Source organism: Dermochelys coriacea, chromosome 19, assembly GCF_009764565.3.
Source record: "Dermochelys coriacea isolate rDerCor1 chromosome 19, rDerCor1.pri.v4, whole genome shotgun sequence".
Taxonomy (NCBI): domain Eukaryota; kingdom Metazoa; phylum Chordata; order Testudines; family Dermochelyidae; genus Dermochelys; species Dermochelys coriacea.
The window spans coordinates 6,074,699-6,099,079 of record NC_050086.2 but is presented as its reverse complement, the minus strand read 5'-3'; the positions used below and the strand labels follow the sequence as shown (position 1 = coordinate 6,099,079).

Here is a 24,381-nt window from a genome sequence, read left to right as displayed (position 1 = left end):
TGCCTCTTCTAGCCAATAGGATCAAAGAATCCACTTGTTTTCATTTTCTATTGGATGCACTGCTCCAAGCTCCACCCCCCAATAGGCGGAGCTTTTGCGAGGCAGCCTGTATAAAAGGAGAGCGTTTAAGGTGCCCCTACCCCTAAGCGTCCTGCCTGTCTGTGCTGAGCGAATTGTCTCTTGAAAGAGCCTTGACCTCCGAACTGTGGGTGAAATGCAGCCGGCCCAGCAGAGCAGACAGCCCTGGGCGGAAGCTGCAGGTAAGCGAGGGGCTGGGCTGGAAAAGCAGGTGAAATGTCCCGTGGGATGAATTACAAGGAGGAGAGTGGGGTGATACTCGAGGGCTGCAGGGTTTGTAGCTTCTCTTGGCTAAGCTGGTTGAACATGCCTGGGCTCCTTGCCCGCTCTGTTCCTCCCATGAGCTCCCTGTGTTCACCCTCCTGGTTCCCTCTATTCCCTGCAGCTCCCCCAGTTCCCCCTATTGTCCGTTTCCCCCATTTCTCCCTCTTCAGGGGTTCTGTGTGCTGTGCCCCTGTTCATGGGTCCCCCAGGGCTGGAGCTTTGGTGCACCCCCATGCCTTGCTAGCCTCACACCCATGTCCCCAAATCTCCCCCACACCAGAGTGTCCCCACCACCACCATAGTCCCCCTTCCTCTCTGATACCAGAGGCTCTGTGCACCTCCTTCCCCCTGCGAGCGGTTTTGTGTCCCCTCCATTCCCCCCATAGTAGGCACCCCTTCTGCCACCCGCACCTCAGTGCCTGTGTTTCCCCCGTTATTTTTGCCTGGGAAATAAGTCATTCCGGGTGTCCACTCTTGAGAGCCTGAGCAGGGCTATGGTTATGCTGGGCGGTGTTCGTGGGGCTGTCAAGCAGTTTTTGGCTCTATAAACCGTTGCAGAGGTGCATGAAGCACCGGCTGTGCTAATCTGATGGCTGGGGACCCTGTAGCCCCCCTTTGGTTTTCTGATTGCCCCCCAATCAACACTGTTTGGCTCATTGATGCCAAGGGCGGCTCCTGGAATTTAGGAATTGGTCACATTCAGTGCTCCAAAGTGATCACGCGCTAGACAAACCGTGGAGTACAAGGTCTGCCAAAGAGTTGGAGGGCTGGCCTGAGGCTGTGAGCACCAATCTGGGTGCCAAGAATTTCTCTGAGGGCTATTCCCTGGTCCGGTGTCAACATCTTCTGTGCCCTTGGGCAAGTCACTGCCCCGTGCCTCAGTTTCCCCATCTGCAAAAAGTGAGCAATGCTTCCCCAACTTGGGGGGGGGGCGCGTGTGCCTGTGGAGAATGGATCAGTCAAGCTCTTGGCAGATGGAAGGTTCTAGAAGAACGCTGTGTTGCTGTTGGCGGCTGCTGCCCCCAGCCGATCTAACGAGAAATGGCGCATTCATAATAAGCCATTTGTTGTTCCCATCTTGCCTTAACGTGGGTGGGAGCGAGCCGCAATGTATGTGTGACCTGCTGGAAGGGTGTGACAGACACTGCTCTGGCTGAGGGGTTGGACCCTCCTTTCCATCAACCTCCCCCCGTCCCCCGCACCGCCGGTGGAGCGCTCTTTAGGCACAGTTCCCTGAGGGCAGCTGGAGCGACTGGGATTGCAGAACCTCCGCCCAGAGAGACACCTCGGTGCCAGCAGAGGATGGGTAGAGCAGGGGGCCGGGAGTCAGGACTCCTGGGTTCTATCTCAGCTCTGTCAGGGACTTCCTGAATGACCCTGGCCACGTCATTTCACTGGTCTGTGCCTCTGTTTCCCCATCATTAGTTGCACGGGCAGTGCTTAAATAACCTTCCATTGTCTCTAGCGCTTTATATCCAAGGATCTCAATGCACCTGGCATGAATTAATTAGCATCATCATTTCCCCTCTCTGAATCCCCTCTTCCCAAACCTCACCCTTGATCCCTAGCTCCCTGGCCCAACAGCCATCGCCAGCGAAATAAAGGCTCCCAAGAGGGCCAGTTTCTCTACTCGGCTCTCCCATGAAGCAGATGGCCACGGGAGCTCAAGGTTAAGCTAGCTGCAGATGGCAGCATGAATGGCTCCTTGGCGCTCGTCCTTCAGACCCCAGCTAGGCCAAAGCCACACAGTCTGCTTTCCTCTGGCTGGCCGGATCAGGAGGCAGCCGACGCCTGCAGCCCTGCTAAGCCATCACTCATGGGCCTGGCTGACAAACTGCAGGTCTTCCATCTGTCCACAGGTGGCTGCCTCCAGATGAGATGGTGTTTGTGTCCAGGCCCCCTTACAAACACTCTCCCCCGCCCCTCAGTGCCTCCAGGACAAACCCAGCCGTAAGGTTCTCTTTTTGCACAAGGGGAAACTGAGGCATGGAGGGAGGGTTTGGTGACCCAACCAAACTGCAAGGCGAGTCAACTGCAAAACTGGCAAGAGAACTCAGGAGTCCTTGAGCTAGAGGAGATTCCCCCTCAGCTGCTAGCCGTAATAGGCCTTTTATCCTCCACTACAGGGTGCCGTCATGCACATGTGATGAGGGAACCCTCTGAACGCACTGGCTGGTGCATGAAGTTACTTTCTGGGTGGAAGGGGGTGGGCACCCTAGTTGCCAGGCACAATGTGAGCTGGTGGCCTGCTAAAGCCATGGGGTCCCTTCTGGTCTCTGTGCAGGGTCCCCAGCTCTTTCCAGGGGGCATGTGCTACCCACGCAGCCTCAGTGCAGCAGGGAAGGGTACAGAGACGGCATTGTATGCCATAGCCCCTCATCTCAGGGGCCTGAATTGCACACACAGATCAGTCACGTTCCAGCCACCTGGCCCCGCAGAGGTGAGCGTGAGCCGCGTGTGTCTCTCCCCAGCAACCTCCACAGGAGCAGGGCAGATTGGCACAGGCCTGGACGTGGATGGAGACGGGTGATAGCAGCCCGGCCTACAGCCAACCCCAGTGAACGCTTGCTCCTGAGCTCACCTCTTGGGGACTCCAGGTGCTCACTGACTTCACCCCGGCTTCCCTTCTCTTCCCAGCATCCTTGGGTGCAAAACAGCTCTTAGTCATATCGGTGCACAGGCTCCCTGGGGCTGCCTGGCTGTGCTAGGGAGGCCATCTGCTGCCAGCCAGGGACTCTCTAAAGGTGGTTGATGGGGCAGTAGGGAGGGACTAGGATCTTGATGGAGAAAGAGAGGATTATTTTTCCAAGGGTGTCTGTGTGCAGGAGGAGGGCGGGGGGCTCTTTGTGAGCTATCAGGGCTCCGCTCTGGTGGCCCCGGTATAAATCTGGCGCTTGCCCAGCATCTGCTCGGGCGGTTGATTCTGATCGAGCTCAGAGCTCTGTATGTGCGGCACAACCCACTCGCCAATTCCAGACGCCACCAGCCAAATCTCGCCTCTTCTAAATGCAGGATCTTCCCGCCGGCCCTGCCGCTGCTCTTGTTCTTGGCTCGTCCCCCCCCCCCCAAGTTCAACAGGAGTCTAACGAATATCCCTACTCCCATGCAGGCAAAAATAGCATGAAATGAAGAGTGGGGACCAGGGGTGGGCATGACTCCAACCCCAGTGCTGACAAGTTAATAAGCCTCAGTTTGCTAAACAGTGCGTTAAAATGTTGACAAAAGCTTTTTTTTCGTGCCTGGCTGCCTGGAGCACAGGGCTATGTAACCCAGCCAGAGAAAGAGCCAAGGAAGTCCTAACTGCCAACGAAACACTAGGGCTTGTCAGAGGATATCATGTTTGCTATCAGCCCCAGTGCGCCTCCAACCAGATCTTACTCCAGCTACTCAGCAGAGGAGCCGGGAGCTCAGCGGGCAGCTGGGTGAAGTTCAGGGGGAGAAACAGCACTTGGGGCTCCGTGCTAGAGCCAGCGGGCTGAGATGGAGAGATCCCAGCTTGTTAGGATGGCTCTGAATTAGTGACAGGGCTGTTAGCTGCCCCCGTTGCTTTTGTAATGAGCTGGTCCTCGCTCGGTCCAGTTCCTGTAGATTTCTCCCCTTCATGTGCCCCTGGATGGCAGTCTGAGCCAAGAGGCGAAAGATGTACCAGGCCAGGTGCCCACAAGACCCTAGCCTGGGTTGCCCGGCTTCCTCTGCTCTGTGATGCTTTTTGAGAGGGAGCCCCGCATGTATCCCCTTGGGAGTGGAGAGCTTCAGAGCAGACGGAGCTCTCTCCCTCCACCGCGCGGGGCTGAAGTGGGCCATAAGCAGCGCCAAGGGCGATTTCCCCTTTGTTCATATGCGGCTGTCCCCTGCCCCTCTGTGTGTGCTCAGTTACCGTGTCTTTTAACACTGTACCCAAGGGGGACTCTGTAGGGGAAGGGATATGGAGCCCTGCCTTGTCCCTTTTCAGATTGTCAGGTAGGCACTTTCAATGGGTACATGGGTGCCAATCTGAGCACTGCAATGCAGAGCTAGTGTCCTCCCTTAGGCAGAAATCTGGGCACCTTCTGTACAAGACCATTTACAAACCAGGGAGGAGGGGGATGCCCAGCCTTGGCCTGCATTGGCATCTCGACTTCACATGACAGTGTCCATCCCCATCTGCCAGCTTGCACTGGGATCTGCCCTGATCTGTGACTAGCCATTGATGGGTGTTTGATTTCACACACAGCAAATCTTTGCAGCTGCTTGTTTGTCCAAACCCTTCAGCTCCATGGGGAGGGAGGCCCGGGGGAGCATGCCTGGTACAGAGCACGGCATCCCACAGCAGTTACCAACCCGAAGTACAGATGGGCCCCAAGTTCTGATGTGTTCCCAGCTGGGATTTGATCTCAGCTCATTCTAGAGAGAGCTCCCAGCCACAGAGTTCACAGTCCAAATCCCTCCTCCTATGTTTGGGTCCAAGGCACTGAGCTGTACTTGCATGGTAATACCTTGGGCCAGCTGCTCAGCTGGTGTAGATCAGGGGGATTCAGCGGGAGCCATGCTGATCTACCCCAGCTCTTAGTGCCTATTAGTGTCTCTGTCTTACTAGCTGCAGCTGCAGGGACAGAGCTCAAGCTGCATCCCATCAAAGCCCAGCAGCTCCTCCTCCAAACCGCAGAGCCCATGCTCCTAATCCGATGGCACACTCCCCTCTGACTGCCGCGCTGTTGTGTTAGTGGTGGGTGAAATCAAGGCAGGGGAGACATTAAGGTGTTGAAACTCCCCGACCAAAAAGGCTCCAATGCAGGCGCCATTCCAGCCGTTACAATTCCACAGCCTCTGTTGGGATGTTGTGGTGCCCTGCTAGCCTTCCTTCGCTTGCAGGTGTTCAGGGAGGCTGCGTGTCTCCAGCTGCCTCATTGCACCCACAGATCGGTGAGCTGTGAGAACATAAAAACAGCCAGACTGGGTCACACCAAAGGTCCATCTAGCCCAGTACCCTGTTTTCCGACAGTGGCCAATGCCAGGTGTCCCAGAGGGGATGAACAGAACAGGGAATCATCAAGTGATCCATCCTCTGTCGCCCTTTCCCAGCTTCTGGCAAACAGAGGCTAGGGACACCGTCCTTGTCCATCCTGGCTAATAGCCATTGATGGATCTATCCTCCATGAATGTATCTAGTTCTTTTTTGAACCCTGTTATAGTCTTGGCCTTCACAACATCCTCTGGCAAGGAGTTCCACAGGTTGACTGTGTATTGTGTGAAAAAATACTTCCTTTTGTTTGTTTTAAACCCGCTGCCTATTAATTTCATTTGGTGGCTCCTCATTCCTGTGTTATGAGAAGGAGTAAATAACACTTCCTGATTTATTTTTCTCCACACCAGTCATGATTTTATAGACCTCTATCATACCCCCCCCTTAGTCATTTCTTTTCCAAGCTGAAAAGTCCCAGTCTGATTAATCTCTCCTCATATGGAAACTGTTCTATCCCCCTAATCACTTTTGTTGCCCTTTTCTGAACCTTTTCCAAGTCCAGTCATCTTTTTTGCGATGGGGTGACCACATCTGCACACAGTATTTAAGATGTGGGTGTACCATGGATTTATATAGAGGCAACATGATCTTTTCTGTTGTCTTCTCTCCCTTTCCTAATGATTCCCCACATTCTGTTCGCTTTTTTGACGGCTGCTGCGCATTGAGCAGATGTTTTCAGAGAACCATCCACCAGGACTCCAAGATCTTTCTTGAGTGGTAACAGCTAATTTAGACCCCATCATTTTGTATGTATAGTTGGGATTGTTTTCCAATGTGCATTACTTTGCATTTACCAACACTGAATTTCATCTGCCATTGTGTTGCCCAGTCACCCCGTTTTGTGAGATCTTTTTGTAGCTCTTCAGTCTGCCTGGGGCTTAACTATCTTGAGTAGTTTTGTATCATCAGCAAATTTTGTCACCTCACTGTTTACCCCCCTTTCCAGATCCCTTACGAATTTGTTAAATAGGACTGGGCCCGGTAAAGACCCCTGGGGGTGAGGCTGGCTCCACTGCCGATGGCTGAATGGAGATGGACAGGGAGACTGAAGCGAGAGGCCAGGTGTATGAAAAGACCTTGGCCAATTCACTCCCAACTCTGTGATCCTGGCAGTGAGCCCCAGGGGAAATAGTCCACAGCACTATGGAGATGGAAGGAGAACATTTCCTTTAAAGGAAGCTGGCAGTGATACTGCTACACAATCAGGGGCCTTTGGGAAAGGGGGTGGGAGGCAGCCCCTAATGTGAACAGGGTTTGCTGGGTGGCCCCTCTGTCCTTTGCCAGCAAACTCTGTCCCTGCACTTAGGGCAGGGATAGAGTGGGGAATAAATTGTTTAAGCCACCTTTGTGCTGTCTACATTGCACTGCCCTGCATAGCCCCCAGTGTCACTTAGAGCAGCCTCAGGGTTGTTCTAATTTAGGCTAGGTCTACACTTAAACCGGTACAGTGGCCCAGCTGGAGTACGTAGCGGTGCCGCACTAGTGCTTCAGTCCAGACACTCCCTACAGAGCCAGGAGGGGTTCTCCCATTGCTGGAGTTAACCCACCTCCCCCAGAGGCAGTAGCTTGGCTGCCGGAAGAATTCTTCCATCGCCCTAGCTCTGTCTCCACAGTGATGTAGCTGGGTTGATCTAATTTCCTGGTGTCGGCCAGCACTTGCGCTCTGTTCCCCGAGCTCTGGGAGGCCAAGAACAACCCCAGCACTGTGTGCTCTGGACACGGCCCTGCTGGTGGGTGTAGGGCCACTGGACAGACCTTATGGCAGCTGGGGAGACCTCTGCTCAGGAGGGAAATGTGCAGGGGGCCCTATTAGGTGCCAGGGCAGAGTCAAGGGGCCCCTGGTTCTCCAGTCTCCTGGTTCCGAAGCGCTGGCTGATACAGAAGGTGACGTGCACCCTCTGGTCACCAGCGCCACCAGCTGGGGGTCTCCATGCCGGGCTGGCACCTCTGGAGGCAGCAGGCCTCTTGTCTAGCCTCAGAGCAGGGCTCAGCACCAGCGTGAGCCTCCCCCCGGGCAGCCCTGCCAGCGTGCCCAGTCCCTCACCAAGGCATCAGCCAGCCTGTCTCCATGGCCTGTAGAGCCTCTAGCCCCCCTGCTCAGGCTGTCAAATGGTGCCAATTGTGGCTGTGGCATTTTATGGGAACACCTGCCCCAGGGGGCCGAGACCCACTGATGGGATTTCACTTTGGCCCCATCAACTGGCTGTGCTTGGTAGGTGCTGCCACCTCCAGCCATGCCTGGCCAGAGCGGGTGTCCATATCCAGAGGCAGAGCCAAATTTTGGGGTGTTTGGACCCAGAGGGTCTAGCTCTGATCTTCACCTCCGACGCCGACAGGAGCTGCCTGGGATCTTGCCTGGAGGGAGATGAGCCTGGATGTCCCAAGAACTGACCCGGGTCTTTGGCCTGAACTCCGCTCATCACTTTGGGGGCTGGGGCACATCAGCATTTTCCATTTCCTCCCTCTCCCCTGGGCTTCCCCAGCTCTGTGCAGGGGCCGAAGCACTGACCGGCCCACCCTGTGTGGCATTTGTGGCCTGCCCTCAAGCAGGGTGCTGTGGCAAGCTCCTGAATGGAGCCTGCCCTCGGGAGGTCTCCAGAGCAGCATGCAGCTCCCTAGGGGTCTGGGGAAGTTTGCCTGTTTCTGGCTAGGCATCTGAAGTACTGACCCCCTCCACATTTCTCCCTCACCTGCTCTCAGCCCCAGAGCACGCCTGGATCCTACCTCTGCAGGGCTCAGCTCTGGGCTCCCCTCTGCCATATAGACAAGCCCACGCCAAGGTTCTTATCCGGGTGCAAAGCTCTCGGAAGGGTCCCCAGATCAATTGCAGTAGCCCCTATGCAGATTGGGCCAGTGACCCGCCCAGGGTTTAGCCCGGAGACAGCAGCAGAGACGGGGAAGGAGTTCAGGCCAGCGGTAGCAATCCCTGTTGCACAGAGTCAGGCTAACATCTCTGCAGTGTCAGCCCCTCAGCAAGCTCCCCATTACCCCGCACCCCCACCCTGGTATCTTTTTTCCTCCCCAGCACTTTAACTTTCCATCCCTGGCCCATGTCTCCCCTCGCCCCAGGGGCCCTTGCAGGGCTGGCAGGTCCCTGTCCAATCGCAGAGTCAGGCCTAGCTCTTTGCCTGGGAAATGCAGTTGTGGGTCATTGCCCACAGAAGGAGCTGATCCCTCTCAAATGGCAGAGGAGCGAGCGGCTCTGTCTCGGCCCTAATGGATGGGTGGGCTCCGGGGGGGCTTGGCCCGGCTCGTTGTCTAAAGAAACATAAGTGCATTTGGCGCCTTGAGATACAATTGCCTTGTTGAATATTTCAGAGGGTTCCGGGAGAGAAAGGGACGAGAGGCCCAGAGCCGTGCGGCTTTTGTTGGGCTGTTTCTTTTAAAGAAAGTGAAGGGATTTTACTTCAGAGCTGCAGCAGCAGGAGTTGGCACTGGGGGGGCAGGGGAGGGCCTGCCGGGTTGCAAGGCCAGCTCCAGCCTGGATAATGGCTGCATCTCGGGATGCAGAACCCCAGCAGGCCAAGCTGTGCTAGGTACAAGCCTCCGCTGCCTGGTCCAAAGCTCCTGGAGCTGCCTGCCCCCAGTGACTGCAGTGGGGCTTGGGCCAGGCGCAGGACAATGCCCCGCTGAGCACCCATCCGAGGGCTGCCTGCACAAACTCGTGCTACAGCAGCTGCCGCTACTGCAGAGATGTCAGTAGCTGGTCCCCATCGCTGCATGGGAATGGAGGCTAAGTGACTTGCCCAAGGTCACACAGGAAGTGGTGGAGCAAGGAATCGAACCCACATCTCTCAAGTCGTAAACTGGTGTCCTTCCCTTGGAGCATGTCCTGCACTACCTGGAGCTGGCATGCAGACTCCATAGCCTGCACGCGCACCCCCCACAACACACGTCTGCCACGGCTTATAGCTAAATGTACGTGACAGGCTGAAATGGAAGAGCTGAGATTTGCATGAGCATCTTGTGGGGACAGAGCTGCACCTCCCTGTATCGATACAAAGTAGCTGCCCTGTTACATTCCCTGTCATGGCTTAGACTCTAATTGCTGTGGGAAATACCAAGCATTTCCAAAGCACCCACAGTACAAGGGCAGTACAAGGCTGTGCACCAAGTTATTCCACACAGGTATCCGAGCTCAGAAACCAGAAAGGACAGAGCTCTGCCCTGTCAGCTCCAGGCCCTTCCCTCTAGTCTCTTTTCTAGGGCTTTGTCCCATCCGCTGATGGAAGGTCCCTGTGATGTCCCCACAGGCCCATCTAGTTTGCCCCTTTAATGGCTGTCCCACAAGTCGCCCCGGTGCTCTATGCTTAGAAGCGAGTGTGATGTTGCACTCCATGTATTTTTATAAAAATATTTTTGTAAGTGTGGATACGATGTAACTGGAATATGCTTTATGCAAAAGGTCTCTTGTAAGGTATCATTACAAAGCTTATCTACCAAGTGTGTTCATCCTATTTGTACAAATGTACCATTCTTGTATCTGAAACTAGGAATATGAAAAAAAGAAAAGCAGTACTTGTGGCACCTTAGAGACTAACAAATTTATTAGAGCACAAGCTTTCGTGAGCTACAGCTCACTTCATCGGATGCATTTGGTGGAAAAAAAGGAATATGAAATATAACTCTGAGGTCCTATTTTAATTATGCAAAGTGTGGGCCATTAATGGTTATTTGGAATCTTGATGGCTCCCATTAACCAGGACAATTGGTTGTAAATAGCTCTGTTTACTTGTACGACTTCCTGTATACCTGTGTGCCAGCCAGTGGGTAATGAAATCTCACAGAACATGTGATCATGTCACCTGAACTGGAATTCATCTTTAACCTGGTGCTTTTCCATTTAGAAGGAGGGTTGGGAACCCAGAGTGAGACAAAGGATTCCCACCTTGTGCCAAAGCTATTAAAGGGGGTGGAACAGAACAAAGAGGCTGCCAGTCATAGAGAAATTCCCTAGTTACCACCTGAGCTGGAACTAACAAGGATTGTACTAGGGGAACGAATTGAGACCAGACTAGGAAGGAGTTTAGTCTGTGAAAGGTTTCAGAGTAGCAGCTGTGTTAGTCTGTATTCGCAAAAAGAAAAGGAGTACTTGTGGCACCTTAGAGACTAACAAATTTATTTGAGCATAAGCTTTCGTGAGCTACAGCTCACTTCATTGGATGCAGTCTGTGAAAAGAAGCTTATTGGAACATCTAAGGGTGAGATTTACCCTGTATTCAGTTTCTTAATGTATTAAGCTTAGACTTGTGTGTTTTGTTTTATTTTGCTTGGTAACTTACTTTGTTCTGTTTGTTATTACTTGAAACCACTTAAATTCTACTTTTTATACTTAATAAACTCACTGTTCTGGGCCAAGGTGCTCGAAGCACCACAGGCCTGGCATAAGTACTCTGAGAAAAATGAGGCTTACACACAGCTGTGAGTTACTGGCTTTACGTGGACTCCAAGCGTTGCAGTCGCAGAGGCAGGGAGCCCAGCACACGGGTGCTCTGTCTGGAATGGAGTCCAACAGAGGGGCAGACAGTCAGCATTAATAAGCACTACAGAAAAACGGCTCATGAATATAGAATTAGGTACTTCCCAAAGGGGGCTTTCCGCTACCTAGCGAAAGGCCATGCAAAGCAGCCGGGACCGGTCAACGGCCTGTTCCAGCTGGTTTCCTGTGTCCTTCAGTAACTTTCTATGTCCTACAGTAACCTCTCGGCTCCAGAAAGTGGACGTTCCCTAGCTAGGCCGTAACAAAGTGTTCTGCAGTCCCTTACACTCACTTTTGTTTATTAATTAACCCAGAGTAAGTGATTAATACCTGGGGGAGCAAACAGCTCTGCATATCTCTGTCGGTGTTGGAGGGCGGACAATTTGAGCTTACCGTGTATAAGCGTTATACAGAGTAAAACGGATTTATTTGCGGTTTGAATCCCATTGGGAGTTGGGTATCTGGGTGCTGGAGACAGGAGTACCTGCTGAGTGGTTTTCAGTTAAAGCCTGCAGTTTTGGGGACATGGTTCAGACCCTGAATCTGGTTTGCAGCAGGCTGGTATGTCTGGCTCAACAAGGCAGGGTTCTGGAGTCCCAAACTGGCAGAGAAAATGGGCTCAGAGGTAGTCTCTGCACATCGGGTGACAGTCCCAAGGGGGTCTCTGTGACTGAACCCCTCAGTGAGGTCAGCTTAGCTATGGCACGCGAGGGCGTGAAAACTCCACGATCTGAGCGCCATCGCTACGCTGCTCCCAACCCCAGTGTAGCTGCAGCTGGGCTGATGGAAGAATGCCTGTCACTGTGGCTACCATCCTTGGAGAGGCAGAGTTCCTACAGGGATAGGAACCCCCCCTTCCCGCGTTGTAGGAAGCTGTCTGCTATGGCACAGCTGTGGCAACATGGTGCCGAGAGTGTGGATGTGGCTTTAGAGTCCCCGTCACAGGATTTCCCTTGACACTGAAGTGTAGGGGAAGAGCCTAATTTAGTTTAAATAGGGCCGAGGTTCTCCCTCCCTCCCCCTGGCCCCCGTAGTCCTAGTTGTAAACTCCATTGTATCTTGGGGCACTAGGTGTTTGTATTGCAGTCGTGGCTGGAGGCCCCAGCTGGGAGTGGGACTCTATCCTGCTTGGTGCTGCCCAGACATCCAGAGAGGGGCCCTGCCGCAACGTGGTTACAGTCTAAAGGGCAGAAGGAAGGGTCATCCCTAGCTCACCGACGGGGAGCTGAGGCCCAAAGCCCAGGTTTGCCTGAGTTCCTTCCAGTACCTGGATCCCAAGCCCATCTTTCCCACCTCTGCTGGATGTGTGACCCCTGCAGACACAAGTGAATACAGGTTGGTGCCCCCTGGGAATAGCTGCTCTGCACTGTCCCTGCAAGATGTGGTCAGACTTGGACAATGGAAGTTCATCTTTGACGGTAGCCCCCGGCAGCTCTCCTGCAACAACCAGTTATTTCCCTTCCCCTCCCATGCTCCCCTAGACACTGCATGCTGCTTATCTGGCCTCTGCAGGGCTCTCTGCAACTGGGGGCGACTCAGAGCCCCAGGCATTGTGGGATCCCCGCAAATGCACAGACTTGCCTCTGGCTTACGGGAGCAGCTGCCTGGCTCTTCCCCCTTGTACAAAGCAGAGCTTGAGCTCTCAGAAGACATGAACCCCCCTTCTCTCCCAGCTCCCTTCTCCTGAATTCAAAACTCATCCCCTTTGCATTAAAGTTTCTTTGCCGAAGAGCAATTAGATTAGCATCTAGACTCAAAAAAAGAGCCAATTTGCAGTCATGTGGTGCAGCCGCGTTGACTTTCAGCTCCATAATGGGGCTGCAATGAATAAGCTGGCACTGAAGGAGAATAATGGGAAACGCAGGGGGAGAGGATGCTGAGATGAGAGCTGATGAGAGGGGAAGGCGGGTGGAACAGGGAGACGCAGGAGACAGGAGCTGTGGGGGTGGCTGGAAAACCCTCCCACAGACGATGTTGGAGGGAGCGGAGGCTTGGCTGGAGGGGAGTTCCTGGTGATGAGGGGGAGCTTGGGGTCCTGAATTAGTGAAAGGAAGGGGAGGGTGCAGGTGATGGATCTCGAGATGACACGGTGGGGACAGCCCATTAGAGAACCTGGCCTGTCCCTCCAGGATGTGATGGGTGGATTCCCAATGGGTCCTGGGTCCTGGCTCCTCCTGGCCTTGGAAGTCTTTGAAGACTCCCATTGGATTGGTGGGATGGGAAATCCCTGAGCTGGGTTGGGGTTTGTCTCTGGGTCTGACGAGTTCAGACAGGTCACAGGATCCACATCAATGCTCCATTATCCTTCCATGGCCCAGGAGCGGGTCAACTTTCTGCTGGTGGAAAGGGCCCAGCTTCGCTGACTTCAACAGAGCAATGCAAAGTGACCCCAGCGGGGAGTCTGGCCCCGTCACTGTCACAGCGGCATTTAAATTAACACTGGCCCTTGACTCAGCCATCTCTGCACGGCTCCCCTTCACTTCCTAGGCTGGAGCAAAGGGTCCCAAGGCCAAGGCTGTGCAAATGGCAAGGAGACGCTTGCTGGTTATTTCCGCCTTGTCACAGGAGCTAAACACCGCAAATCACGTGGTAATTAGTCGATGAGCAAATTAGTGACATCAGATGCAGTTTCCATATAATCTGCAGACACATGCAGGAGCACAGTGCATGGCTTGGCAGCCCCTGGGGTGTCTCTAGCTGCTGGCTGGGACACAGGCTGGTAATTCTTTCCTCTCTTCCCAGGGAATTTCAGGTGGTTTGTGGGCAGTCAATGCCCACTGCTCTTGGAGACCTGAGACCCGCCCATGGAAATATTCAGCCGTAGGGATCAGAAATTGAGACACAAGTGAGGTAAGGAAGAGGGGGCTTTGGAATGTGGCTGTTCCAGATAGCGGGAGCTGCAGGGGAGAAGGAGCTCTCGCCACCAGGGGTCAGAGAGACGAGCTGGGGTCCAGGGACAGACTGGGTCTCTGTGGTTGGCTGGAGCGAGTCCATGGAGGGCTGTTAAAACCATGGAGCGTTTTGAAGGGGTGTCGCCGGCTGAGACCAACCCTTCTGCGCCCAGAGTTTGCACTTGCGAGGAGACACCTGAAGAGAGCAGGCCGTGCCAGTGCCAGCCGGAGACGTGAACTCCTTCTGCGTCTGAGCCAGCCTGGTGGGCGCTCAAGGTCTGGGCCCAGTGGCTGCTGCAGAAACAGAATCTCCCTCTTGCAGGGTGCCCTCTAACCCTCCCTCTTGCAGGGTGCCCTCTAACCCTCCCTCTTGCAGGGTGCCCTCTAACCCTCCGTGGGGCTGGGGATGGAGCAGCCTGTGATGGCTTGGAGAGGGCAGAAATGGTCCAGGGGAAGCCAGGCCTTGCCACCACTTAGCACTGAGGGAGCTCTGCCCCCTCCAATCCTGCCTTGATCTGGGGGCTGGTCCCAGCCTCCCTTCCCTATTCCCCAGGTGGCTCTGGCATCCTCTCCCCATGCTCCCAGCATCCTAGCCGTAGCTGGGGGATTCGCATCCCTCAGCATGTCCCTGTGGCTCCATGCTCCACCCGCCGGGCTGTTTGTGTCGATGTCCCATCCTGGAGCTGGGGAGAGTGACTGGACCCCGCGGGGCTCTCTGGGGGCAGCGGACAGGCAGGGACAGTGGAGGTGGAATGAGGAGCAGGCAGGTCTCTAATGCAAGGACATTGTCTTCTGGCGAGGAAACAAAGCTGCAGGGGAGTGTCCAGGGGGCTGGGCAACATGGCCTGCCCCTTCCGTCCAGGAGCCTCCATCTGCCTGGAGAGGGGCAGCGGCAGCTGGGAGGCTTGGGTGTGTGAGAACTTCCTGGGCTGGGATAAAGGGAGGGGAGTGAGGTCAAGGGGTTAGAGCACGGAACTGGGGGTCAGGACTCCTGGGTTCTATGTCTGGCTCTAGGAGGGAAGTGGATCTGTTGGCTTAGAGCAGGGGACTGGGAGTCAGGACTCAGGACCTATTCCTTGGGCACTGTATGACTTGTGGTGCAAGCCTCTCACTGTCTGTGCCTCAGTTTCCCCTCACCGGTGATTGAGATTAGTGCCTCCCTCTCTCTCAGCAGGGCAGGAGGGTCTTGTGCTCTTGGTTGGGTACTGAGACCCCATCTGAGAGGCATGCTAGGCTGCAGAGTGGGGCACGACAGCCCCCCACCCCGGGCTGGCAACAGGCCATGTGCAGGGAGGGATGTGGCGGGCATGGGGACTGTGTACACGCTGGATGTGCAGCACAGGGAGAGTGCGACAGACACGTGTGCCAGGGCCCCTCTGTCTTCCGCAGGCTCATTACCTTCCTATTACAGCTTCTTCACATACCTCATTGGGCTGGCAGCCTGCCTGTTCCCTGAACACAATTGCTTCGATTGCAAGCTGGCACAGGGCCCCTGCTCCCCTGGCCTGCCCCCCTCTTTCCCTGCTGGCAAGGGCAGGGCCCCATGCTGCCCCTCCCTCCCCTGCTGCTGGTCTAGTGTAGCCAGGCTTCCACTCTGTGTGCCCATTGGGGGGGGTTGGGACTTGTGCAAAGGCCCCTTGAGGTCTCTGGCTTTGGCAGATGCTCAGCACAGCACAGCACCTGGCCCTTAGTGCAGACAGCTCCCTTTCACATGCAAAGATCCTAAACCACCTGGGGCTCCCAGCCCAGTGGGAGTTGGGCACTTCCTCCCTGATGCTCCTTTGCCAGATCCCAGCCTCTGCCCTCACTTATCCGGGCAAACCTGGAGCCCCCTCACTGAAATAATGGGGTAACTTTGGATTTACGCCCATGTCCTGAGATCCAGCCGTGGGGTTGTGGGAGAAAGATACCTCCCACCCCACTCACTGACATGCAGCCAGCTCTGGGGTGGAGCTGGGAAGTCTATCCTCTCCTGCAGCTCCGTGCTGTGCTCTAGGAAGGGGTGGATGCTGTGGTGGGGGGAGGTGGAAGGCAATGACCTGAGCTGGTGTTAGGCCAGGGCATGAGAGCTATTCCCCTGTGCCTTATGAAAAGGGCCACAGGATCTTTAATGATCTTGCCGAGGCCAGGGCCCCACGGGGTGTTAATTCTCTCCTGCCAGAGGGCTCTTTGAAGCAGGGACAACTCTCCTCTGTAAGGCCTTGCAGAGTGAATGAAAAAAGCCAGATGCCACCATCCCTCCCTTTGGATTTATGCTGCAGAGAAAGTCCCTGGAAATTGGCAATAAGTGAGCTGATGACAGCAGTGAGAAGCACGAGCTGTGCAAACCCCTGGTAGTGGAAACCCATTGAAAATGGTATTGCTGGGGGCGGGACTGGTGTCCTGCCATGGTATGCAGGGGCATCTGGGTGCTATCAGGGGGAGATCAGGGTGACCCTTGATCAGCTGAGTGTATCAAAGGGCTGAATATCTATTATGGCTGCATGTTCTCCATGTTCTCTTCGGCACATCCCTCCTTGCTGGGGTCCCGCGCCCCGAGGGGTCAGTGGGTGTAGCTGAGAAGTATTATCAGACCAGGGTGGGGGTTGGTTTATGATGGTGATGAGGGGGAGCTTGGATTCTGCCCAGGTGTCTGGCACAGGAAGGGAGGCCGGGCTGCTGGCTCTGGAAGGGTGATGTGGGCAGTCAGTCTCCTGTCCCCTGTTGTGCCTGGTTAACTTCAGGGTCAGTCTTAGGGCTGCGCTCCTTGCTGTGCTGAGCGGAAGGGACAGATCCTGGACTGGTGCTTGGGGGAGGAATCAGATGGTCTGATAAGCCTTGCCTGACTTTCCTCCGAGTCTCAGCGGCTGCTTCTCTCCCACGCGCCCATAGGCCCTGACCCAGGAGAGAGGGCACCAGCTCTATCCTGTCTGACACCGGTGCCAGGGCTATCGGCAGGCAGCCGAATCCCCTTGCTGCTTGCATCCCACTTGGAATGCTTTGTTATGAGGTGTGTTAAGGTAGCAGCTAGGAGCCCCAGCTGAGGTCAGAGCCCCATGGTGCTGGGCGCTGCACAGACAGCTAGTGAGAGCTTGTAAGCCCTCCCCTCCCGTCCCCTGCAGCCTTAAAAAGCAAGCTTCATTTCCTGGGCTGGGACTGAGGCTCTCCTTTGTTACCACAGCCATTTTCCCTGGCTCCGTCCAGCTCTGCCCTCCACTCTAGGGAGTCTGTGCCCAGGCCATCAGTGGGGATGTGGGAGTTGCCATTGCAGATGGCTTCAGCATGGAAAGGGCTAAACAGGTGGCAAGGCCTCGGAATGAGGAGACCTGGGCAAGCCATGTCCCTGCTCCTTGCCTCAGTTTCCCCCCTCAGTAGAGTGGGCATGCTGCAGCTGAGCACCCTCGGTGGTGCGCTTTATCTCTGTGTAGGAAGCTCTGTAAATGCTGCTATTACAGGTCCTGGGGTTAGTCCTCCACACTTCTGCCTGTGGCTCTTTTTGTCCCGTCTCCCAGCTGTTCCCTTCTCGGTTCCTCCCTCCCCATTCAGTGTCAGTCACTAGAAGTGAAGAGAGTTGCCTCCAAGAAGCGAGGCTTGGAGAAGCGTAATCTGCCCCCCAACCCCCCGTCCTCTCTCATCCCTCTGGCTCTCCATTGCCAGGTTTTCTTCTCATCCTGAAACAAATTCTCCGCTTGGAAGAAGCAATGGCCGCGCTGACCTCGTTCCGCCATCGCTGTCACCTCTGTGCCATCGGCTGGCATTTCTGGAGCCATGGGCACAGATGCCACCTGCCAGGAGTGGTGGGGATGATGTCTGGGTGGAAAGACGGCTACACTTTTCCCCCATTTTTGGGCACCCAACCGGAGATGCCTTAAAAGCGGCCTGCATCTCAGAGGTCCCTTTAAGGTGTCTTAAATCTGACCCCCAGTATCAGAGGACTCGAGTCCAGCTGGGCAGTTGTCCATCAGAATTCAGGAAGGCCTGGCAAGTCTTGGTGGTGGATTTCCTGGGTCAGCACCACGGAGCAACCTGTCTCTCATCAATGTGTGTTTAGAATTTCCCTGGCCTCTCCCTATGGAAAAAAGAAACTTAAAAAGAAAAGGAAAAAGCAACAACACTTCTTTTTTTTCTTTCTGGCCCCTAAACTAGTCAAGGTGCATAAATATGTTTAATAACCGAGCACTTAGAGCTTAATGGAAAGTTTCCCTTCTGTTATGATTATTTCTGGGTCAGTAAAGTACCATTCACAGCTCCCAGAGACTGATTGGTCCTGACATCATGAGGGTTTTTTGGTTGACGTTTGATTTATAAATAAGACTCGGAGATACAGCCCGGGGGATCGGGGAGCAGTTTGTGTGGAGCAGAAGAAACCATTCACTAATGGAACAGAAAGTTTCCTAGCTCTGAGGGATGGCACGCTTGGGAGCTGTTTGTGATCCCAGAGCCCTGCTGTGCTGGGTTGTGTTAGCAGCACCTCTGCCCTCGCATGGCCCAACGAGCCAGGACTCTGTTAGGGCTGGGAGCCGACCCCAGCCTTCCCCTGAAATTCTGATTGACCCTTTTGAGGTACATGAGTCCGAGTGGACAGCTCGGTGTGTCCAAAGGAAATACTTTTTCTGCACAATGCCGATTGAGCCTGTGGGAGTCAGCCTCAGTGATATATTGTAGGAATCAGCGCTTTGCAGGGTTCAAATACGAATAGATATTTTTATGGATAAAAAGAATCTAGACAGTAAATATCAAGTGTTTGGGAAGAGATCGAAACCCTCCTGCTTCAGGGTTTGAGCCAACTTCCAGCAAATATGTGTCAGGAGCAAATGTAGCTCCCAAATGTAGCCAACTGGCTGGAGAATTTTCTGGGATTCTGTTGTCTCCAGACTCTCTGTGGTGGTGGGGGGGAACTGGCTGTGGATGGAAAGTGAATGGACCTGGGCATTTCCACCCTTACACGGGGGAAGATGGGGGTCTGTGTACCTGGGAGAAGTGACTGCGCTGCAAGGTGTCTCTCCTTGAATGAACCGTGGTGTTCCCATGTATCTGGGAGCTCATTTGGGTTGGGCAAATGAACCCATTACAGAAAAGGAGCATGTGTGATTTAGCCTTGTGGACCATTTATAACCAGGGAGCCAGGTGGCGTGCAGCCCCCGTCTTCATTACCCAGGTTTCGATGGGTTGTTTAAATAAATACATGTTCATGAAGACAGATGCAGCCTGGGCACCAACATGATGCAGAATCCTCTCTGCAGTAGGTGTGGGGATGGGCTGGGGATGGGAATTGAATCAAGTAGAGCCTTTCCATCCTAAGCCAGGGAAGGGGAGCCCCTCTGCGCTCACCTATGAAAGGCATTTCTCTCCAAGAGGATGCAGAGCTCTATATGGTTTAATTAATCAGGATGTGCGTGGTTCAGCAGCTGCTGCTGGAGTGCATCTGAGCAGCTTATCTTCACTGTTTGGAAAGGCCTGATCCAGCCCTCCCCAGAGCTGAGGCCCCAAGTGGCTGGCTGGTTGCCGAGGCTTTGTGATTAGCTAGCCGAGGGGTGATTCTTTAGCTGTGTTGGAGATGCTGGGCCTGAGTTTGCATGGTAGCATTGCTGCTAGAGAGGAGAGTGCCTCTGAATGGTACATAGTTGTAGCACTGGGGAAATGCACGCACCTTTGAGTCTCTGCTAGGGATGGCAGCTTGCTCGGGAGGGTGGGGCTGGGTGCTTACCCTGGCCTCAGCCTGGGATGCTGGGATGTACGTCTCTTCAGAAACGGGCTGTGCTGACATTGGCCCATCCTGTTCCTGATCCAGCTCAGAGCATCATGAGAACCTGCCAGCTTGCAGTACATCCCCACCTGCATTGCCAGTCCTGCACTGTTCGTTCTGACCAGCGGCCACAGCAGTAGAGATGGGGAAGTGATTTGGATCGGCGGATTTAACCCTGCCCATAACGTGGCACAAATACCTCCAGCCTGGGCTGGAATGCAGGAATGGCTCTGTGCCATCAGCCCTGGGGCTGAATCCTGGCTGTGCCCATGACCCCCGGCCAGTCCCTGCTGTCACTGTCCATGGTGCTGAATGCCCTGCCATTCCCCAGGACTAGTTACCCACCTCTGCCTATAATGCTAAGCCTTCACCTATGCAAATATTACATCATCCCCCCTTCTCTCCCAAAACACTTGGCATTTGGGGTTAAGTCTCCCTGACCCTGTGCCCTCTGAGTAGTGCCATTCTAGCCGAATTCCCTCAGCCAGTCTGCATGGCTCTCTGGTACCTGGGCTGGGGCAACCTCCCTCCTTGCCCGTTCATTAAATGTTAAGCTTGTGCGATGTACGCTCCAGTTCTCGGCAGCTTGCAATGTATTGATTAGCAGTACCCTGCAGCTGATGTCAGGATAACCCCCAGCCGCTTGGTTCTGTCTGCTCAGTTGATTCTTGCAAAGCAGCACAAAATTCCCGTTATCACCTAGCTAAATCACTGTCCTTCCTGGGTGGGAACTGGCCTGGCCCCTGCCATGGTAATGGATCCAGCGCCTTTGAGGGGACCTTAGTTAAGTACTAAGGAAGAGAGAAGCCCTGGAGAGGGAAAAGCTGCAGCTCCCTGTTAGCTAAAACGGGTTCTACCCCATCAGCTCTTCCCTTCACAACCTCTGGCATGAGCCAAAGCTATTCAGAAGGGGCTGCCATATAACAGCACCTTACCCAGGAAGAGACTTGCAGCAGGCAATGACTCTCCATCGCCCCCTTGCTGTAAGGCAGGCTGGGGTAGCAGCAAAAGCTGAGGACTGGGGATCAGGATGCCTGGGTTCTATTCCGGGCTCTGCCCGAGGCTTCCTTGGTGGCTTTGGGCACGTCCTGCAGGCCAAGCTCTCCAGAAGGGATTTGGGGTGCCTCAGGCTTCAGCAACTTGAAATGGGGATTAATTCCCCCCATGTGGGCACTTAGCACTTCCTGAAAATTGGGCCTTGTTCACACCCCTCAGGAGGGCACCCCGAAATCGAGGCGTCTAACATCACAAGTGACTGGGAACCTTAACCTCTCTGGGACTTCATTTCCCCTTTTGGAAATGGCATCGGGGCTGGTCAGCCAGTGCTGGGGGGAATCGCAGGTGCAGCATGGGGGAGTGTCCCGTTCTCACAGGACAATGCCACTCAGCCATCTAGAAGGGGGCACATGAGGCTTTCAGAGGCCGGGGGGGAGGGGGGGTCAGTCTTGCACGCCTGCCCTGCCTGCCTCAGAGGGCTAGTGAAGTAACAGCCCCAGGCTCCTCCCAGTTCTGCCCGGCACACAGTCAACATGACACACTATGGCAGGGTCATCCCAGTGCAATGGCCGGACATCGCGCCAGTGTTCCCTGGTGGCTCGCCCCCCGTCTGTTTGTTGACTGTTTTGCTCTAGCTCGCTTCGTGCAAAGGGAGGTGCGTCCATGCACACACGGAATGGAGATCTGTGCCCAGCCCATAGGATGTTCACGGAAATCTGTTTTGCTGCTTGATCCTAGCATCCTTCCGGGGTGGGTTGCCAGGTTTCCATGCGCGCAGCTGGTGGCCTTCCCTTCCCATGTGGCTGTGTTCTAGTGGACCCCCCTTCTTTAACCTGGATTTGATGGTATAATGTGTTAACATTGCCAGGTGTTTAACATCGAGATTGCTGCTAGAGGCACAAAAGATGATGTCTGACAAGGTGCTGTGTGCTTGCTAATGCTTCCCTAAGGGTTCAGGTGCAGTGAATTCTGAGATTTTTTTTTTCCATGGCTGCTGGAATATTACTTACCAAATAACACTTGTGACACTTTTCTCTGACGGAATCTCCCAGACCTAGGGGAGGACAAAGGAAGGGAGGAGAGAAATGGAGCATACTTTCCCCAACTCCCACAGCCTTAATAGTTTCAGGACTTAAACAGTAAGGATTTCACCCCAGGGATGAGATCACACCTGTGCCATAGGGCAGCGCCTCATGACCTCCTCAGCTCCCCGGCCCCTTCTTCAAAGCCGCAAATATTCATGGCCCCCTTGTATTTACTGGAGCCACCAGAACCAGCAGTGGAGAGACGAGCACACTGCTAAGCGGCTAGCATGTGTGTGCGTGTGAGAGGTTGATGGGGATCATGGGAGCCTGAAGTGGAGGGTGGGTGTGCGGGGAGGCAGGGGACAGAGGTTTTCTTTGCTTTAGATTGTAATAACGTTCTCAATGCCTCAGGACCACCCCCCCCGCCCCCAGCCAGTTGAGCGACTCTGTTCAAGTGGAAAGTCATGGGCCTGGTCTTAGCATCTGTCCTCGCTCATTTTTCCCTTATGGCAGCTCAGCAGTCGAGCCCAATGGCTCATCGGTGCCAAGCCCAGTCCCTTAACAAAGTGAAGAGAGGGGCCGTGGCTTGCTAAGGTTACTCATGTGCTTAAAGTTCGCTCTGTGCTTAAGTGCCTTGCTGAATGGACTGAGCACGGTGATGAAACCAAGTGCATCCTTTCCCAGCTCCAGTCCCTAAATGGCTGCTGCGTATCAGCCCACATTAGCTAATTGAATCCATTCCCACTCGTCCTCACCCTAATGCTGATCTCTGAATACTTTCCCGGTCCGTCAGTATTTCCAAAAGTACTTAGCTATTCCCTCCCCGCTGTAACCTTTCCTCGGAGCCCTGTCGGAGTTTCCTTGAATGTTCTCGGGCAGGTGGCGAGATGCTCAGCCTTCCCCTCCCAGAACCACAACCCCTAGAGCGCCTGCCATTTGGCTCTCAAGAGAGCCTTATTAAATACATATTTAACTGTCAGCAAAACTGCTGCTCTCTTTGGGTATAACAAGTCAGTTACAGTGTGTCATTCTGGTATCTCGTGCTGAGGCATTCGGTTCCAATCGGTATTAAATCTGAATTAAGTGTGGAACGGCTACAAGCCGGGCCCTGTTCACGTGTTCTTCTCTTGTTCCGTTCTCCTTCCACCCAAGCTGCATACAGTCTCCCATGCCGTCACCTCCTCCAGGAAGCAGGGGGTCTTGTGCTTCTGTTTAGGAATTGCACCTGCAGCATAAATGGATGAAAAATGTGTGTGAGAGATGTGAGGAACAGGGTGGTCTCTCTCTAAGTAGTCAGTGAGCCCTCTAGCGGCACTCCCTGTGCTCTGGTTTTTGGAAGCAGCCAGATTAGCCATGTCTGTAGTCAGCCCTGGCATCTTTATGTACAGTTTGGAAAGAAGGTCATTTGGGATCTAACTGAGCCTGTGTTTCTGCTCAAAAGACACACGCAGAATGTGCTGCAGTTTTGTTTGTCTCCGTGTCGCACTCTCACCTACGTCCTGAGAGAGACTCAGAGTCCGCAAGATGGTGCTGAGCAATTCCCTGCCTCCGCCCCCCCCCCCCAAAATCCAACCCCCTTTGGACAAAACAAGCCCTAGACCTGTGGGGAGCTGAGTCCATGGGCATTGCTGCCCCTTGCCTGGAGCTGCCTCTGGGTTGTGATTGCCTTTTCATTATCACAGGGAGACACCTGCGGTGAGCTGTCTTGTCACCATAGCAACTGCATCCCGGTTCAGCCCGGCATGGACTTGAGGGGACGCTACAAACTGTCTGGTTCAGGCACCCAGGCCCTTTGGCCATGGACAACTCTGCTGCTGGGACAGCTCTGGGGAGTCTCTGGAACTTTAAATCCTGACTAGAGGATTTGGGGAACTTCTGCCAGCCCCAAACTTCATCCCCTGGGAAGCAGCTAACAAGGTGCAGGAGTGACATGAAGCCCAGTGCCCTTGGGCCAGCCCACCCTGGCCCAGATAGCCTGACTCCCGGGATTGCCGACACAGGGAGCTGTGCTCTTTCTCTCTGTCCTGACCTCGCGGTGTGAGCGCTAGGGGTGCCAATCAGGGGAGTGGAGAGAGCACCCAGGCTGACTTCCCCACCATGGGGTTAATCTTGGTATGCCCCATGCAATGGGAGCTCATTAATGGTCCTGAAACCCCTGCCCTGCCCTGCCTGCAGTGACGCTAGAATCAGGTACAGCCTGCCAGCGGGACAGCCAGGCAGACCAAAGTCCCCCATCCCTGCCCAGAGAGCTCTGGTCCTGCAAGAGGTGGGGCACCTCGATTTCCTATTGACTGCACTCGGCAGCTTGCAGGATCCAGGTGAGAACAGACACAGCACTGACCGCAGCAGGGCCAGCTCCCTCGGGCCCCCCCAAGTGGCTCATCTCTGACCAGCAGGGATGAGTCAGCCTGAGTCCACCGGGCCCTCGGTTCCTCTTCATGAATTCTCCTGAGCCCCTCGGCTCATTCCTTATAAGCCTCGTAGCAGCCACTGTCCTGTTGATACAGGCTAGATTCAAACAGGTGCCCTCCCCACCAGGAAACTTTGTCTCCTCTTCCTGCATTGTCCTCTGTTATCCCTGGTGCAATGCCAGGAATTGGAGAACTCCCCCATTCCCTCCCTTCTACCCCAGTGAAAACCACCTGTCCTGCTCTTGGGTGTGGCGTCTTCTGAAAATCATCAATGCTTCTCACGCACTGAGGGAGGCAATATCAATGGGGCTAGACTCTGGGCTTCCCCAGAGATATCGAGTGCCCTGCAGCCTTAGCATCTGGGGCCGAAGAGAAGCCCCTGGCTTCCATCAGGAGCTGGGTGCCTGTTGTGTGGGAGAGGTCCTGGCACAAATTTTTCCTGCTCTTGTTAAAAATCTAGCCAAGAACTTAAAATGCTCTCCAGGCTCTGAGCTTCCCCACTGTGCAGGA

General features: G+C 54.4%; 1 long non-coding RNA gene across 2 annotated transcripts; it reads left to right on the top strand.

The window, feature by feature from the left end:
• The first annotated feature begins 147 nt into the window (after positions 1–147).
• LOC119845348 lies at positions 148–24,131 on the top strand. Of its 2 annotated transcripts, none has more exons than XR_005289572.2 (3): positions 148–260; positions 13,566–13,673; positions 23,143–24,131. It is a non-coding gene; the product is annotated as an uncharacterized LOC119845348 (long non-coding RNA). The 2 variants fall into 2 exon arrangements; XR_005289571.2 differs by lacking the exon at positions 23,143–24,131 and adding an exon at positions 17,351–17,942.
• The last annotated feature ends 250 nt before the right edge of the window (positions 24,132–24,381 follow it).